Raw genomic sequence first — 20,151 nt, forward strand, 5'->3', positions numbered from 1 at the left:
CAGCCCACCATTGAGATCGTCACCTAAACCATGGTGGAAACACAATATGATGGGCCTTATGTACATCCCGTTGGGCCTTAAACCATGGGCCTCCAATACATCAAATGGGCCTCAAACCATGGTCTCATATATATCAAAGTGGGCCTTAGTGGACAGCCACAAATACATTAAGATGGGCCTCAACAAATGGCCTTATGCAAATCAAAGTGGGCCTTAATGAACGGCCCACAAATACGCCAAGATAGGCCTAATCTCATGGGCCTCATATATGCATCAAAGTGGGCCTCATGTATACCAATCAGGCCCACCCTTAGGTGTTTTGAGATCTGACTTATACATAAATTCTCATGGAGATAGATGAAGTGAAAGCAAAAACACCAGCTTGATCGGAACTACCGTGGCCCATAAGAGGTTTTGAACGGTGAATGTCACTATCCCCACTATTTTCAATGGTGGGGGTCCACTTGGACTATAGGACTATCTCATTTTATTCTCAAGCCTGTAAGTCAAGCTTGCCAAATGGTTGGATGGTTTGGATGCAACACATGCATCATGGTGGAGGGTTCCACACTATTGGAAGGAGTGGATATAATACATACATCAGTGGGTCTCATGTGGGGCCCACCCTAATGTTTATGTTATTTTTCACCCAACCTGTTGACAAAGTCACACAGATATGGGGCCCACTGTAATGTTTATTTTACGCCCAGCCTGTTGGTAAGGTCCCACGAACCAGGGGCTACCGTGATGTTTATTTATCATCCAATCTGTGGACAAGGCCACATAAACATGGGGCCCACCAAAATGATTATATGCCATCCAAACGGCTGATAAGGTCCCTGGGACCTGAATGGATAGAAAAAAACAAATTTCATTTTGATCCAAAACTTCTGACCCCAAAAAAAAAGGGTTTCAATGGTATACATTCAATCCCACTATTTCCTATGATGTGGGCCACCTGAGCTTCGGATAGAGCTATTTTTCTAGGGTGGGGCCCACTACCCTCATGGGCCATCAAATGCATGGTGTTGATGTGGATCCACATCACAGTGGGGCCATAGCTGGGACCCACGTTCTGGGCCAGCACGTGCATTACGGTGGGGCCTGCCTGGCAACGCATAGCGCAGCAGTGCCTGCTACACGCGTCAACGGCAGCAGGTGATGTTGTTGTATTATTTTTGAAAAAAAGGGAATTTCATGGTTTTCCCTAGGTGGGGCCCGCATCAGGTGGATTTGGCACAGCCATTGGTCTCCATAGCTCTATACAAACCCATCAAGTCCAATATTGGATGGGTTTTGATGTACAACAACATTAGAGTGTATTTCAATGGTAGAAAACCTTGTTTGTTATGCTATGGCCCACCAGAAACTCGGATTGAGTTCTTTTTTTGGCTCAACACCTAAAATGATCTAAAGGAAAGGATGGATGGCTTGGATTGAGTACATACATCAAGGTGGGGCCTGCATGAGTGGCCCACCATTTCCTCCTCTCTTTTTTTGGCTCGATAGTACACTCTCATGCCAGTACACGCACTCTATGTTACCCTCCCCTAGCACGTCCAGTGTCCAGAGACGCTGGACGGCATGGATAAACAGGGCATCATGGTGGGTCTCACATGTATGTGGCCCACCCGTTTGGGTCGCCTGATACTTGTGTTTTCCCTTCCATCCAGGCCTGCTAATGGGCTGGATGGTGTATATCCAACACATCCATTAGGTGGGTCCCACATGAAGGTGAATGACATGGATAAAATTTAAACTTCATGGTGGGACACACACAACAGATGGGCCACACACCCATTCATCTTCACTATCATACAAAGAAAGAGAGAGAGGAAGAGAGAGAGAGAGATACGGTGATGGAGGGGGCCCCGCCACTATGGGCCCCTCATGAACACAATACATACATCATAATGGGTCCTACTAACAAGTGGGCCATAAAATCGAAAACAATAGTAAATCACCCACCTATCTTCCTTCTTCTTGGTCCTTTAGCCTCCTTAGCTCCTTGCCTTTACTTTTAATAGTGATTGATGAAAGATTAATTGTTGAGATGGGAGATGAGAGAGTAGGGAAAGTGGGCCACACTTGGCATTTGGGAGGGAGAAGCTTGGACGTGTGAGAGTGTGTTACTTGGAGAGATTTTTAAGAAATGAAGAAGAGAGAGAAGTGATGGGTGAAAAGGATGGGTGAGGTGTGATGGGTGATGGGTGGAATGATGGGTTGTAAGAAAGGGATGGGTGGAGAGAGAGAGAGAGAGTTGACTTTGGGTAGCTTGTTTAAGAGAGAGGTAAGGATAGGGTATGGGTTGCTTGTACTTGACTTGATGTGTGATGTGTACTTGATTGATGGGATTGATTGATTGATTGATAGGATGGGTCATAAAGATTCTCTCGAAATTCGTACGCGCTGCGTTTTCTTCGAAATGAACGTGGGCATACATCTTCTACCCTGAGTATCGGTTTAGCGCGTTAATCACGGCGTTAGAACCGCAGTGACGGTGCGGTCGCTAAGGTACAAGTTTCAATTCGAGCCGACTTCGGTATGTGGGACTCGGCTTAAGATTGCGTGCAAACGTCGGATATGAGTCGAGAATTGCCGAAATTCGACCGGAAGGACCGCGGAAGCCTACGGAACGGTACGGACTAGGGTACAGGTCTTATATTTCTTTTACCATCAAATGAAGTTTGCAGACATATTTCTGAAAGACCATTTTGTAAGAACTCTATGTGGTGGGCCTTACTGATCAACGGTTTGGATTGTCCTTCAGTTGGACTATGTGATTAAAGTACACCAGTGGGCCCCACTTCAAGTGATCCATTGTGCAGCCTATCTGCATGGCAGTGCATATTGGGGTAGAATGTTATAAGCCTTACGCAGGGCTACTTGAGTAAAACTAGGTCACTAAGATGTGGAGCGTGGGAGAGAGGGTTGTGATGGGTTTCAAACTCTCTCTCCATAGACTCTATATATGAGACTGATAGGTCCCCGATCCTACACAATAGCAGAAGATGAATTCCCATCTGATATTCTGTATAAGGGTATGAAGGAAAGAAAGACTACAGCTTTGGTATTCTAGGTGTGAAGGAAACGAAGACTACATCTTTAGTATTCTATTATTCTTAGCAATGGCGTTCCACTTAGGAACCATTGCCAACGTCTCGAGCTCTCATCTTCATTAATGGCATCAGCAGTTCGGGTACCTCTACCTTATTACTGAGAAGTCAAATGCCTTGGATACTTTTAAGATCTATAAAGCCGAAGTTGAAAATCAACTCGATAAAAGGATTAAAGTTGTCAGATCTGACCGTGGTGGTGAATACTATGACAGATATGACGAATCAAGATGCAATCCAGGGCCATTTACTAGATACCTGCAGGATTGTGGCATTATCACATAGTACACTATGCTTGGTACTCCAAAGCAGAATGATGTGGCTGATAAGCATAATCGCACCCTTATGGATATGGTGCGAAGCATGGTCAGGAATTCGACATTTCCAGAATCTCTGTGGGGTGTTGCGATCAAAACCGCAGTTCATATACTAAACAGGGTTCCTAACAAAGCAGTAAGCAAAACTCTTTTTGAATTGTGGAATGGGAGAAAACCAAGTCTCCGATATCTACATGATTGGGGTTGTCTTGCTGAGGCCAAAATTTATAACCCAAATGAAAAGAAGCTTGATCCTAGAACCATAAGTTGTTTCTTCATTAGATACCCAGAAAGATCAAAAGGCTATCGATTCTACTGTCCTTCCCACTCTATCAGGATTGTTGAAACTGGAAATGCCAAATTAATTGAAGATATTGAAAACAGTAAGAGCACGAACATAAGAAATTTTGTATTTAAGGAAGAAAGGACTATGACTCCAGTTATAGTTACTTCAGATCACGTGGATATTAAGAATGCAGTTGATCCTGCAGTCATTGCAGAACACCACGTAAAACCTCATGTACAAACCACTGATGAGGAAAATCAAGATCACACCCAACATGTAAGACCCGTGTCCTAGTCCCTACCGTTTCGTATGCTTTCGCAATCCTACCGGTCAAATTTCGGCAACCTTCGCACCGTATTCGATGATTGCGCGTAATCTTAAGCTAGGTCCCGCATACCGAAGTCGGCTCAAACCAAAATTTGTATCATAGCGACCGCGTCGTCGCCGCGGTTCTAATGTCGCATCTTGCACGCCGATGCGGTACCCTGGCCAAGAGATGTGGGCCCGCGTTCAGTTCGATGAAAACGCCGCACGTTACAAATCCTGAGAGAATCCATCACATCAATCACCGTATTTGTCAAAAGTACACCCATTACTCTTCCCATTCCCAAGTACAAAAGGCAATCCCAAAAGTCAACTTTTCCATCACCTCACCATCCTCTCTCCCATCACTTTTCTTACACCTCTCTCTCTCATCTCTCTCTCATTTTTCAAGCTCCTCTCTCCAAGCAACCCACGTCCATGGCTTCTAAGAGGAGAAGCTAGTGTGGCCCACCTTCCCACCTCCCATCTCAACCATCCAATGATCATCTCCACCGTTGAAACGCATCCCTCGAAACTCTAGGATGCGTTGATGAAAGAAGAGGTCCAAGAAGATCAAAGGTGGGTGTCTCTACTCTTCTCTCTCTCTCTTTCCGCTCTTTCTTTCACTTTTGTTGTGTGTGATGATGTGGCAGTGTGGCCCACCCGGATGTACCCCACTTGATGTATGTCTTATCCAACCGTTCAAACCATTTGGGCCCTACCTTAGGGAGATGGGAAAACACAAATATCAAGTTGGTCCAAATCAAGTGGGCCATGTCCACGCGTGACCCACCAGCCATCTCCATGGTTCCCACATGTGGGACCCACCATGATGTCCGTGTTCATCCATGCCGTCCAGCGTCCAGAGACACTGGACGTGATAGGGAAGGCTAACATGGAGTGCGTGCACTGTCTGGAGTATGTACTAACAAGCTAACAAAAAGGAAATAATAAAATAATATTTAATGGGGTGGGCTATTCATGCAGGCCCCACCTGGATACATTAATTTAATCCAAGTCGTGCATTCTATTCCCCAGATTATTTTAAGCGTTAAGCCAAAAAATGAGGTTAATTTGACTCTCAGACGGGCCCTAACATAGCAAACAGTGTGTCTACCACCGAAATTCACTCTGTTGTTTTGATGCACCAAAAATATAATGAATATTGGACTTGTTTGGTCCGTCTCGGGCCATGGAATACAATGGGTGGTGTGGATCTACTTGATGCGTGCCCCACATATGAAAAACCAGGGAAAAACTAAAATTTTCAAAAAAAATAAAAATAAAGATAAGTAGGCAGCACCTGCTGCCGTTGACAGCGCAGCAAGCGCAGCAGGCGCTGGGACGGTCCCTAGCCGACTGTGGGACCCCAGAAGTGAGCCCCACCGTGATGCATTTTGAGAATCCACACCGTCCATTCTATAGGCCCTTATGGCAGTGGGTCTCCCTCCAAATATCGGCCCCATCTAAGGCTTAAATGGCCCACATCATAGGAAACAATGGTATTGTATGGCTGCCATTGAACCCATTTTTTTTGGGTTCACAGAAGTTTTGGGTGTGTTTTTCCACTTCATTCCAGGTCCGTACGACCTTATCAACGAGTTGGACGGCAAATAAGCATTATGGTGGGCCCCACATGGGACCCACAGTGATGTACCTGTTTTATTCTTATCGTCCGGTGGAACCCATGTAGATGTAAGTGTTTTATTAATGCCATCCAGCAGCAGCTGGACAACTAGTGGACCCATCAACGACGTATGTGTTTATCCACACCACCGTCCACACCTGGACGGTGGGACCACCCCACGAGTGGGGCTGATGTGAGTACGTGTGTGTGTGTGTGTGTGTATTATATTGTATATATTACATATTATATATATATATATATATATATATTTCATATTATATTATATAATATATACATGATGGTGGGCCTTCATGGGACCCACCATAGTGCATGCGTCGCATCTAAGCTGTCCATCCATTTTGAAAGTTCATTTCATGGCGTGAGCTAAATAATGAGTCAGATCCATAGCTCATGTGGACCCCGCCCTTAATGCCTGTGTTGCATCCAAACCGTCCAACCATTTGGCAAGCTTGTCTTAACAGGCTTGAGACTAAAAATAAGTCAGATCTAAAGTTCAAGTGGACCCCACCATTTAAGGTAGTGGACAATGACGTCCACCGTTCATAATTTCTTAGGGCCATGGGAGTTTCCTATTCAGGTGATATTTGTTCCACTTCATCTATCATTACGTTAATTTATGAACATGTTGGATGGGAAACATATGTTATGGTGGGCCTTGGGAACTTAAATGGTGGAAATCATTATCACCACTTTTATTTAGGTGTGGCCCATTTGATATACATGGGGGCCATTGGTGGGGCCCATTTGATGTACGTATGACCATGTGAGAAGGCCCACTTTGATGTATTTTGTGGCCCATTTGTCGAGCCCACTTCGAGGTATTTTATGGTCCATTCGAGGTACCCACCTTGATGCATGCACTCTATATTCACATCGTCTAGCAGCTACTGGACGGTGGGGCCCTCCTTATTATATGTTATTATAAGTGTTGAATAAGCATACCGTCCATATGCAGTGTGGGCCAGCATGATGTATTTATTTATCCTCACCGCCCAATCTCTGGCCGTGGGATGTGGAACCCATATGACATATGAATTTCGTTCCATACAGTCCATCTGTGTGAGGCCCACCTTGATGCATCTGTTGTACACATGGATTCCACATAATATATATATGTTTTTATCCACACTGTCTAACTTTTTGGATGGGATGTACCATGATGTATTTTTAACCACGCCATCCAGGGGAGGTACCCCATTATGATATATATCAAGGCCCATGGGTTGAGGCCCATTGAGATGTATTTAAGCCCATTTGGTAAGGCCCATTGTAATGTATTTGGAACCCGTGAGCAGAGCCCACCTCATATGTTCCACCCTAACCGTCCAGGTTATATAGGACTAGCCTCGATGTATGTTTTATTCACACCGTTCGTGGGATGTGTGACCCACCAGATGTATGCATCCTATATCCACACTAACCATTTGGTGGGGCCCATCTGCTGCATGTGCAGGGCCTACCTAGTGTGCATTTGTGCGGCCCATTGATGCAACCCACTTGATGTGCATGAGCCCCATTAGTGCGGCTCATTGATGCAAGGCCCGTTATGATATGTTAGAGGCCCATTAGGATGTGTTTATGGCCCATTTGGTAAGGCCACAGAGATGTATTTTCGGCCCATGGATCGAGGCCCATTGCGACGTATTTCCAACCCGTATGTCGTGTCCCATTATGGCATGTTTTCAGCCCAGTTATCGAGGCCCGACTTGATGTGTATAAGGCCCATTAGTGCGGCTCATTGATGTGGCCCACTTGTTGGATTAACGCCCATTGATGCGACCCAATGGTACGACCCACCGTGATGTGCATGTTAGGCTAATGGTACGGCCCAATGTATCGACCCACCATGATGCGTAAGACCACGCGCTGCATGTGTAAGGCCCACCTGTGATGACTATCTGAGGCCACCTGTTGGATATTTGGGACTACCTTATGTTTGACTCTACATGGGCCACTACTTGGGAGCCATGTCGGTTAAATGTCTACCTTGATGGGCGATGATAGTTGAATGTCCATATTGTGACCTTCCCATAAGCCATGTCCGACCAATCAACAAGGTTGATTATTGATCGATTCTGATTGACGTGACTGATTTACCGATTCTGATTATCGACTACCGATTCCGATTGTCATGGCCGGTTGACCGATTATCGATCGAGGCCAATCATCGTGGCCGATTGTAGATTCCGATTGTGATGTATATTCTGCCCGTGGGTTGAGGCCCATAGCGATATATTTGGGACCCCTGGGTTAGGCCCATTGTAATGTATATGTAGCCCATGTGATGCGTATTAGCCCCATGTGACGCGGCCCATTATGATTGTACGAAGCCCATTGTGGTGTGTTTGAGGGCTAGGCTATGGAGCCATTGTGATGTATGTTAGGCCCATGTGAAAGGCCCATCGTGATGTGTATTAAGCTCTTGAGTGAGGCCCATGTTGTTGTATATTTGGGCCCTTGTGTGAGGTCATGGGTCCACTATAAGTTAGGATCTATGGGGCCATTCCTCGGGGGGCAATGTTGGTTAAATGTCCACATTATCGAGATTGATTGTCAATGCTAGTTATTGATACCGATTATGAGTATGTGATAGCATAGCATCATGATACATGGTCATACGCATCATCTGCATGTTTGTTATGAGATGTGGTTGATCATTGCATATGTCATTGAGCATGTTGTTATGAGACTCCCCGATAGGCGGAGGTTATCTCACATGAGCGTACGATATGCACAGGATTGATGCATGACTGGATTGTATGACTCATGCATCTTGCATTATGATTACTGTACGCCCTAGCGACATCAGGGCCGTAGCCTCCACAGGCATATCGTGGATGGCCAGACAGGACACTGGAAATTTGTTCTAGCATACGGGCATCATAGATGTCCCTGGGTGAAAATCCATAAACCTCCGGGCCAGGAGACGCCCCAACGTCGAGACCGAGTGGATACATGAACGTCCGAGTGCCGAATACCAGGAGGCCGCGTCTCCCACTGTGTCGTGGTCGGTTGGGAGGGGGTGTGGCCTTACCCGCCCGAGGGTAGGGGGCAATACTAGGCTGAGTTTGACCATCTCGTGAATGGGTCCGCTATCGACGTGCCGGATAGGTATTGGCAGACTATTGGCCAGGCGGATAATGAGGCTTCTTACGCTCACTTGGACTGTGCGGCTAAGAGAGCGGCAGTGCCATTTGGAGTGTACTAAACCCCGGTGATGATCCCAGAGATGAACTGTACTGATATGTGGATTTAGTGAGCAGGAGTTGCATACTCATTCATGCATTCATTCATTCACTATCCACTCGGGTTGGTAGTGCGCAACTATTTGTTACGTGTGCCTTCGTAATGGCCAGGATTTCGGTTGGGGCGCGCGACTAACCTGAGATCAGGAGTTTACCATATTAAGTCTGACTATCCAAATTTAGGTATGGGACTGGTTTGGATAGAAGTCCCTTGTGATGGACCCTATAGCCTGCGATACTACGTACTATCATCCCAACTTCACACTCCAGTATGGTCATTCCATTCACACCGCATATTGCATAACATTCACGGCATACGGCATTTTGGGTTATGGTGTCTCTACATTTATATGGCCTAGGTACGGCTAACGCTATTCGTGTTACTCATCAGGAATGTATATTGTATTGCATCCTCTGCATCTGATATTTGGCTATCTATGATTCCTCATTTGCACAGTTGTTCTACATTGCATATTCTGACATTGATTGACTCACGGACTTGTCCGTATTTTCGCTTACTCTGTTATCGTATGATTTATGATCTTGTTAATATTCTGATTACTATGATAATTCATGCTCTTGTCAGTATTTCTGCTTATTTCGACATTATACAATTTATGGATTACCAGTACTTTCGATATTGTGTGATTTATGACATTGTATCCTCAGCATCTAATATTTGGCTCGTTTTGACTCCTCATTTGCATAGTTGATTTATGATGTGTACCTTGATATCGTATGACCCATGGACTTGGCAGTACTTCCACTTAATTTGATTACTCTGATATGGAATACTTGGCACTTACCTTGTGCACACATTTACACCACCCTCTAAGCTTTTTATAAGCTTATGCACGATAGATGCGTGCAAGTGATGTTAGGTTACAGCAATGTTGAGCTTGGAGCTCGCAGCGGTCTTCTGGGGCTTGGTTTTTATTTATGTATTTCCTTCCAGCATTGTACTCAACTGATTATATTAGTGGATATGTGATGATGATGTTGCCTTTGTGAATTGGGTAATCCTGTGGTTATGCTTATTGCGAGTTTAAAAAAAAATCCTCCTTGTAGGATCCCAGGATCGGAATCTGGCGTATGGACGCTGGAAGCCGAGAATGGGGTACTACGGAGGCTGTCGGCACCGGATTCAGTGATCGGAATTCCTGTGAATCCGATTTTCGGGTTTGGGGCGTGACACAACAAGCTGAACCATTGAGAAGATCTGAAAGAGAGAGAATGCCTGTAAATTGAGATGATTACATCGTATACTTATAGAAGCACAACTTTGACATAGGGGTGGAAAAGGATCATAAATCTTTTACGCAAGTTAAACAAAGTGTTGATCCTTCTCATTAGTTTAATGCCATGAAAGATGAGTTGAAATTCATAAGGGACAATAAAATATAGGATCTTGTAGAGTTATCTACTGGAATAAGCCCGATTGGTTGTATATGAATATTTAAAACCAATGGGACTCCAAGGGTAAAGTCGAAAGATATAAAGTCAGACTTGTTGCCAAGGGTTTTAACCAACGTGAGGGCATTGACTTTAAAGAGACTTTCTCACCAATATCTAAGAAAGACTCATTGAGGATCATAATAGCTCTTGTAGCTCATATGGATTCAGAGTTACATCAGATGGATGTAAAGACTGCATTTCTCAATGAGGATCTGAATGAGAATATATACATGTTGCAGCCCGAAGTTTTTGTAACTAATGGCTCAGAACATTTGATTTACAAACTAAAGAAAGCCATCTATGGGTTGAAACAGGCATCGCGACAGTGGTACCTAAAGTTTCATGAAGTAATTTCCTCATACGACTTTGTAGAAAACACTACAGATGAATGTATCTACATTAAAATCAGTGAGAATAAGTTCGTTATGATGATTTTTTATGTTGATGACATTCTGTTGGTTAGCAGTGATACTAGGATGTTGAGTAACACCAAAAAATTCTTATTTCAAATATTTGAAATGAAAGATCTTGGTGAAGCTTCTTACGTCATTGGCATTGAGATTCCCGTGACAGATCACTTGGACTGCTTAGCCTGTCACAAAGGGCCTATATTACTAGAGTACTCGAAAGTTATGGCATGCAAAATTATACTTCCGGACAGTCGCCCATTATGAAGGGCGAAAAATTTGGCCTGTTGCACTGTCCAAAGAATGATTTGGAAAATAATCAAATGAAAGAATTTTCATATGCATCAGTAGTAAGGAGTATCATGTATGCTCATGTCTGTACGTGATCGGACATTACCTTTATCACTACAATGTTAAGAAGATACCTATCTAATCCAGGAATACAACATTGGATAGCTGCAAAGAAAGTATTATGGTATCTATAAAGAACGAAAGACTTCGGACTCACATACAGAAGATCTGATCAGTTGGAGTTGATCGGATATTCAGATGCAGACTTCGCATGCTGTGTTGACACTAAGAAGTCTACCTCAAGATCATCTTCATGATGGTTGGAGGAGTTGTGTCATGAAAAAGCGTGAAATAGTCTACCACAACCTCGTTCACCATGAAAGATGGATTTATTGCCTGTCATGATACATCTAATCAGGCACTATGGTTACAGAGTTTCTTCTCAGGTTTGCGGGTACTGGAGCATATCCCAAAACTTTTGAGAATATTTTGCGATAATTCGGTTGTTATTTCCTTGTTTAGTAACAATAAGTATTCATCAAAGTCGAGGCATATCGACATCAAATATCTTATTATAAAGGAAAGAGTTCAGAATCATCAAGTGTCCATGGAATTCATCGGCACTAAGCAGATGATTGCAGATCCGCTCATTAAAGGACTCCCTATCACGCCATTTCAGGAGCATGTGAAATCCATGGGAGTCATTGATCCCACAGATGTTTTCGGTTAGTGGGAGTTGAGCGTATTTTGATTTTCACAGACATTTAGAGATCTCGTTTTATACTGTTTATTTTTGAATGATTTTGATATAAAGATTTATTTCTGCTTCTCTATATACATGAATAAATTTTGAGTAAGTAGAACTACAGTCGTGTCTCGTTGGAGACATGTAAAAGTTTCAGGACCTCTTAAGGATAGACACATATCATCACACTAAAGTGTGTAATCCTTATACCACATTTCCTAGTTCCTGATCTATGCCATTAAGATTGAAAGTACTTGTGGTCGCGCTTAGCCTCACTTCACCTAAATTAAATGTTGTGACGACTATCGCGTTTCGATACTGACAGTCTTGATGGACCAGATTGTATAGCATTACTCATATTGTCCAACTATTTCATTAGTTAATCATTTTGATGTTTTCTTAAAATCAAAACTTATTTTTAACATTATTCTATATGACAATCATTGACATTGCTCAATGAGGCCCGAGTGGGAGAATGTAAGAACTCTATGTTGAAGGCCTTACTGAGCAAAGGTCTGGATTGTCCTTCAGTTGGACTATGTGATTAAAGTACACCAGTGGGCCCCACTTCAGGTGATCCGTTGTGCAGCCTATCTGCACAGCAGTGCGTATTGGGGTGGAATGCTATAAGCCTTATGCAGGGCTACTTGAGTAAAACTAAGACACTGAGATGTGGAGCATGGGAGAGAGAGTTGTGATGGGTTTCAAACTCTCTCTCCACAGACTCTATATATGAGACTTCTGGGTCCCCGATCTAACACAATAGCAAAAGATGAATTCCCATCTGATATTCTGTATAAGGGTGTGAAGGAAAGGAAGACTACAGCTTTGGTATTTTAGGTGTGAAGGAAAGGAAGACTACAACTTTAGTATTCTATTATTCTCAGCAATGACATCCCACTTAGGTAAGCCATCCGAACCATTGATCTTCATGACCTGTGCACAGCCGATCTTTAGAATTTTCGCATCTAGATAAATTCTTACACATTTATATTAGATTGTATTTGGATGTACTATTCAATTGAATTGCAATAATATGTTTAATGAAGTGGAAATGACCAAATTATAGTTACCTTGGTTCATATTGAGGGAATAGGTAAGATTACTCACATTTATATTACTTTCAAGTTCGATTTGAAAGAACTTGAGTAATTTGGTACCTCTCTATTCTTACATCCCATCACTTTGCCTTAAACTAATGCAAAAATGGGTTCTTACAACTTTCTAGTCCATAAGAAAAAAGGAAAAAAATTGGATATAAAAAAAGGGGAAAAGGAAAACAGAACAGTTATATGATTTAAAAATCTGGAACTTGAGTACTGTTAGATAAAATTTTCCATGTTTGCTTGTTATGTTTGTAGGTGGTTTTCTTTAAATTTTTTTGACTTCTTGTTTTTCTATTATTTCTGCAACATAGGTACTAATATTGAATGTATTGAGAGGTTGCACATGTCTGAAAGATGTTTATTTAGTATTGAGATATGACTTTGTTTATTGAACCTAGTGCTTGCATAATATACTATTGCAATACTATTTGATGCATCATAAACATTTATTTGTGTATTGTGTTTTACTTGCACCCAACTAGTTTAATGATTAAGTTCACATGAAACCTTATATAAACATATACTACAGCATGCACATTTAAAGTGTTTTTTCATGGTGTTAATGCGATGTAGTAATAACTTAGTGAGACCAAAGTCGATCACCCAAGGACATATAGTTATGCATTTTAGATATAATTTTATGGAATCAAATCTTAAGAAGTAATAATGATTTAAACTTAGAATAATGTAAAGAGAAAATTAGTAGAAACAAAGTGCTAGAGTGTTAAGGATCCACTTGTAGCCATTCTTAATATATAATTCATTTGATTCAATTGGATTACTCAACTAGAATCGAAATCCTATCATCTGCAGTTGGATAATAGAGTGGTTGAATTATCATTCATATACTAATATAGATTTGAACTTCAATTGATTTGATTCCCACATAAAGTACCAAAGTTTGATCACGGGGAATTCATAGCATCTATCATGCCCTTGGTCTACGATATATCAATGAATTTTACAGATCAATTCTTTGCAAAATAGATAAACAATCACTTTTAGCTTTCATAAGCATCCAATATGCTTGGAGTTGATAATAGATCTAAATTAAAAATAATTCTTCATTCAAACTAAATATCAACAAATTATTCAACATTTAAACCAGTAACATGAATCAAAGTAAACTAAAACATTAAAAACTACCACAAGCTTCACTTCTTAGCTCTAGTTAAGAGATTTAATCAACCATAGACATGATTAAACTAAACTCAAAAGAAAAACATAAAAATTGAAGAATAACCGAATGATTAGAGAAGGACTCCGTAAAGGTTCCACAACTCCTTGCTCTATCTCCGTTACCCTAATTCATGTTTAGGATGGCTAGAATCTCCCCATTATATAAGAAAAATTCACACCGACTTGGAACCAACTTCAAATTTATACACTTATGTTATGCTTTAGTCGTGCTGACGACAGCCTTCGGCCACACCGAAGTCACACCAAGTCTAGTCGAATTTCACCAAAATATGTCTTAGTATCTATCTCTCTCAGGTCACACCGAGTCTCCATTTGATGGCACTGAACATGGCTTCGATTAGACCTAAGTGTCGAGTCGAATTTCTCTGAAAATTATAATTTCTTGCTGGACTGTTCTATGCACTTTCAGTCACAGCGAACAAATCTCAGATGGGATCGAACAATCTATTATTTCTGTTGATGTACTTTGTGATTTTTTCAGTCTTTTCTTTCTCTGTTTTACACTTAGAATTTTTGGATCTTTGGTACTTGAAATCTTCATTAATCACATTCAAATCTTTAAATTTTTACTTGTTCATTCTTTGAGTATTAAATCTTTTTTAATTTTTTTTTTTTCATCTTAGCTTTCTAAATCATCTCGCATAGCAAAACATACATAATTAGATCAATTAAACATATCCATGCTTATAAAACCAATGCACAATAAAGAAGAAATATACAATATTTCACACTCAATAGTAAGTCTTAGGTATAATTCTTAGTTGTAATTCAAATCTATGCTCATATGCTAGATTTGTCCTTTATTAAATATCACGCAATTCTTTTAAGAGACATATTCTTACAGTCACTCCTAGTGACCGATTATGAAATTTTTTCCTTTTGTTTGATTGCATTGGTATTTTAAAAAGTCTTTTTTTAAGGCAATATGCAACCTACTCTCGGAGGAAGAACCTGACCTTCCGATTATCGCCTGATTATTATAAAATTATGTAAGAGGCTGAGTAAGGGTCTAATCTTATTAGACTCTAATCATATGTGTTTACATCGAACATATCTGCTTATTTCGGTACTTGGGGTTGAAAGTTGATTGGTTTGGATCAAGCCAATTTATCGATTTTGGCACGCCCGCCGCACACACCACAAGTAACAGAAAAGAAACCGAGTGCTAATAATAACTACCCTTACTTGACTCGGACCAATGCCAAACCAAGGTAAAAACACTTTAAGGTTAACTGCCAGGAATTTATGGTCAGTTGGGTCTGAGTTTGGGTCCTAAAGAACGAAATCTTAGCTAATGCATTTAAATCAACAAGACTTGATTCCATTAAAGTACAAGAACAAAAATAGCATAGCCCAATATCATTAGAAAAATATGGCCGAAAATAAAAATATTTAAAAATATTTTATTGTAATTATAAATTACTAAATAATTTTACTATATATATATATATCAACTTTCAAATTATTTTGCCATTAAAATCACGATAATTTCGTGTGAAAGTTGCGAAAATATAAAAACCGACGCACTGGGTAAAGGCAGGGGTTCTATGAACCACCATGATTTAGGTTTTATCCGCACCATTCAGTCATTTTTCCGTATCATTTTAGGGCTTGAGCCTAAAAATGAGGCAAATCCAAGGCTCGAGAAGACCACACCACGAGAAGCATCGCTGATAACGATGCTCACGGTTGAAAGTGAAATTCCACCAGCGTGAGTGTGTGGGCTGTGTGTGCGTGTGTAAAAAAAAAAAAAAAAGAGCCCACGTGATGTTTATTTGCCATCCAACCTTTTCGTAAGATCGCGTGGACCCGGAAAAAGGGAAAACTTCGGTTGACCTCGAGACGTTTTTAATGGTAAGAGTTCAATCCTTACCGTGTGTTCCACTTGAGAGTTGGATTTTAGATCATATTCTAGAGTGATCTAAAAAAATGATGAACGGCGGGGATAAAACCTATAAATTAGGTTGGGCCCAAAGAACCTATGCCTGGACCGAATCCGTCCGGGCTGGCGGAGAACGGAATCGTGGATTGCGTACTGAGTTACGGGCCCACCGTCAATGTATATGATTTATCCACGCCGTCCATCCGTTTTTGCATATCACTATCGGTTAGTCCCAATTTTGAAGCATATCCAAAGCTCAAGTGGGACACACCAAATGAAACAGTGGGAATAATGATTTCCACCATTGAAACCTTCCTCGGGCCCATCAATTTTGATTTGTCATCCAACCTGTTCACAAGATGACAAAGAAATGAATGAAGAGAAAAAACAAATATCAACTTGGTCCAAAACTTCGGTGGCTCTTAAGAATTTTTGAACGGTGGAAGTTCAATTCACAATGTTTCCTGTGGTGTGGTCCACTTAAGATTTTAATATGCTTAATGTTTGGGCTCTGGCTCTAAATTTATCCAGTAAAATCGATGGATAGAGCGTATAAAATACGCAAATCACAGTGCACACCACAGAGTTAAGAGTTTACTCAGTACGCAATTCGCTTCCATCATCCATTTGCAAGATTTTCAGCTGTTGGTTCCCACAATGGGAAGCAATAAACCAGATGATGGGGATACTTGTGCTTATATCCAAACCCTCCAGATGAAGAACCCCACTACAAATAGGAAAATTTCCAAAATATCAGTTTGATTGGATAATCAAATTTTGAATAATTCACACCGAATGGTTGAATAGACTGCTGACTATTTTGCAATATAACCGTCCATTGGATATTCAAAGCTGATGATTGAGATCATCCTCTCCTAGTACGTCCTGGACTATGATCTATCACATTGTGTCATATGGTTTGGACGGCCTGGATTAGATGTAGTCCTGGTGTACATTTGTTGCATGCATGCAACAAGTGTATAGATTATATACTCTCGCCCACTAGCAACTGTCAGGTTACCTACATAGCCCACGGAATCCAACAGAGAATTTCCTGTGGATAAGGAGGTAAATGCTGGGCCGTCCAGGACAAAACTACAACATCTACGTGCGGCCCTGGCCTCACCCAACACGATGCAACCCTCAGCATGGCCCACCTTTATTTATATGTAAAATATCTATGCCATCCATTCGTTTGTACAGATTATTTTACGCTATGAGAACAAAAATGAAGTAGATTCAAATCTCGGGTCGACCACAATACAGGAAACAGTGTTCATTGACCGTTAAAGAATTATTGTAAACCACAAAAGTTTTGGATCAAGCTTATATATATTTTTCCTGTCATACAGGTCTGTGCGACCTTATCAACAGGTTGGATGGCGAATAAACATTGTGGTGGGCCTAGGAAGTTTTTAACGGTGGACGTTCAATCACTAAGGTTTCCTGTAGTGGAGTCCACTTGAGATATCTATCTGCTATATTTATTTGGAATTATCCTTAAAATGACCTGAAAAAATGGATGGACGGTTTGGATATACTGCACATACTTCAAAGTGGGCCACGGTAGATTAAAAACGCGTCATTATTGTGTAATCCTCGTGCTCTCACCTGTAGAAGTGGGGCCCACTGTTTCGATGGTATAGACAATTGATATGATACGTACCACCATGGTTGGCACGTCCAAATTATTTCGCAGATGTAACGATTCTAGCCCTTGAACATGTTGTATGTGAATGGATCGCTAAGAAAATAATGCGAGGACCGCCCACAATCAACGCGCGGTTGGCAAATGGGCTGGGCCAAGACTAAAATCTAGGTCCAATCCTCGACCAGAATGGCCCAGCCTAGAATGTTCGTTAAGTGGGCCATTCGAAATAGGGACTGTTAAAAACCTTTAATGCCTTAAGTAGGCTAGAGCAAGGTTGAGCTATGACCTGGGCTCAAGCCATGAAGGCTGGGCAAGGGCCGACCTTAGCCAGCCTATTGCTACATGTAATACAATGGAGAAATTGAATGACCCAATGGTTTATATCTTTTAAAGATGATTACCATAAAGTCATGGGCCCTATTAAATGGGGTAGAGCTATAAAATAAGATTGATTGGACTATCATAGCCTTTGATTAAGGCCCATTGATTTGCTGATTTTGGACCTCTGGATCTTTTGTCATATGATCCGGATATTTGTCTCATTTGATTGAGTAGATGTATGTGAACGCGTGCGTGTATGTAGACCATGATGTTCTACAGGAGTATCAACCACCCTAAATTGCCCCCGCGTTGCTAACACGCAAGTGCATAAATATGGCACACTTGTGCAAGATCCAAGGCGTCCATCAAGTACTCCTGACCTTAAAATCAAGTTGTTTTACTCCTGGGCCACGATGTGCAAAACAAAATGATTGGGTACAAATAGTTGTAGATGCCATGTGGCCCACCTGAGGAGTGCGAGAGCATAATGAGATTTAAACAGCGTGGCCGACCTTATGGAAGGCTTGGATCCAGCACACATTTGCATAGACTGCCAACTTCCATGTTCCGCTTCAAGTGGGACGGAAACGGATCGGCTACTCCCCCTGCCACCTGCCAATGGCTGATGGTCGGTGCCATGTGAGTCCCACCATGATCTATGTGTGTCATCCATGCCCTCCATATAGTTTTTCAGATCATTTTATGTAGAAGACCAACAATTAGGTGTATCCCAATCTTAAATGGACCACATCATAGGAAATAGTGTTGAATGAGCGTTGACCATTAAAAACTTTTTGAAGGCCATAAAAGTTTTGGATCAAGCTGATCTTTATTTTTTCCCTTAATCTGGGCCTGTATGATCTAATCAACAGATTGTATGTCGAATAAAAAGTATAGTGGGCCTTAGGAGGATTTTAATGGTGGATATCCAATCATTGTTATTTTCTTGCGGGGTGGTCCACCTAAGATTTATATCCCTTTGATTTTTGGGATCAAGCCCTAAAATGATTTATAAAAATGGATGAACAGAATGGATGAAACAAATATATCATGGTGGGGCCCACATAGCATCGACCACAAGCCAAGAGGCACGGATTGGCTACTCCCCTGCCACCCCCGTTGGTGGTTAATGCTCTGTGTGCCCCACCATGATGTACATGTTTCATCTATGCCATTCATCCATTTTTATAGATTATGATAGAGCTGTATGCAAAAAATTATAGGAATATAAATCTCAGGTGGACCACACCACCGGAAAATAATAGTGATTTGACATACTTCCGTGCACCTTTTTTTTTTTGCATTTAAATTGTTGTTTGTTGACTCTTAACTTGGTGTTCATTATATAGGATCAATGGATTGTACTAAGTGTTCCAGTTCAACTAGGAGCACGATAACATAATAGTTCTTGGAGAGCACCGGAGCACTCTATGTACTCACAATGGCCGTGGGTCCCGCGCATGAAATTTCTGTCCATCATTGTCGGGTGCCATACACGTGGCGCATGGATATGATGATCCAAACCATGCATCCGGTGGGATCTGCCTTTGGGTGGACACTAGGAAAAAATTTCGCTTTTGATCAGACTATCATAATCATCTAACTATGAACCATTTCCTCTCTGAATTCCATCCGTTTCCGTGTTTTCTGGTTTATTTTCCATTTTCACACCACAAATTAAAGGTTAAAGATCATTGAAAGGTGGTAGTTTTTAATCCACGGTCCATTCAATATTGGGACCACTAAATGAACGGTTTCGATCTTGTCCACACATGCTGCTACCAAATAGACATGGAAACACCCCAATATGCTCCCGCTTTTGGTTCAGACTTCTCTGACAAGTGGGCCCAATGGTTCAATGATCCAATCCATTGGTCTCTTGACCTGGAAACTATCCTTGATATCAGTAAACTAACCTTTCAAGATCAACTGTTCAGATTCAACTAAAAAAGACCAACGGTTAAAATCTTACAATGGGAGATGATACGGTAGAGCCGGAAGAACCCGAAAATGGTGGAGCCATCTCTCGAAGGATCACGCGGCCAGGAGATATATCGATCGGGTCCACCCGCACCCGGATGGTCGGCTCATGTTAAAATAAAAAATAAAAAAAATCCATCCCGAAATCCCGTCCGCTACTTTTTCTGCAGTTCATCCCGTCGGACGTTTGATCGTTAA

This window comes from Magnolia sinica, chromosome 9 (genome assembly GCF_029962835.1).
Source record: "Magnolia sinica isolate HGM2019 chromosome 9, MsV1, whole genome shotgun sequence".
NCBI lineage: Eukaryota > Viridiplantae > Streptophyta > Magnoliopsida > Magnoliales > Magnoliaceae > Magnolia > Magnolia sinica.